This window comes from Tupaia chinensis, unplaced genomic scaffold, assembly GCF_000334495.1.
Source record: "Tupaia chinensis unplaced genomic scaffold, TupChi_1.0 Scaffold000493_1, whole genome shotgun sequence".
Taxonomy (NCBI): Eukaryota; Metazoa; Chordata; class Mammalia; order Scandentia; family Tupaiidae; genus Tupaia; species Tupaia belangeri.
This window is the reverse complement of record NW_006160005.1, coordinates 440,590-441,043: the sequence shown is the minus strand read 5'-3', so window position 1 is coordinate 441,043 and position 454 is coordinate 440,590. Positions and strand designations below refer to the sequence as shown.

Genomic DNA, 454 nt, shown 5'->3' with positions numbered 1-454 from the left:
TTACTCAAGGGGAACAGAGATTCAAAGCAATTGCTATTAAATGGGTATTCTAGCCGGGCAAACTAGAATTCTGGTTTGCAGCCTCATTTTTTGCAAAGAACTGGTGAGCGTTGTTCAAAATTGATAAGCAGTGTTTACGCAGATTTCTTGTTCTCCACGGAAAGAAGATCCTCAAGTATTTTTAGCACTTCCTTCTGAACTTGCAGAGTAGCCTGTCACTACTGCCCACTGCCCCGCAGCAGCTTGAGGAGAGGGTGGAGAGGTGGGAAGAAGTGATGATAGAAAGGGAGGAAGAAGATAGAAATCAGTTCTGAGTTGCTCAGGTATGCAGGAGTAGTTGACCCAGCCAACCCCAGCTTCCCCGTGCTAACCTGCAGTTGGCTTGGTTCTCTGGATGTGACTCACGAGGGGGAGACCCAGACGTGCTAACATTTGCATTTATCTGTTTGTGACA

General features: G+C 46.7%; 1 protein-coding gene across 3 annotated transcripts in view; it reads left to right on the top strand.

Annotated features, from left to right (window-relative positions):
* Nucleotides 1-454, top strand: part of MYH10 (myosin heavy chain 10) — a 180,237-nt gene that overhangs the window by 74,402 nt on the left and 105,381 nt on the right. The window lies entirely within an intron of this gene.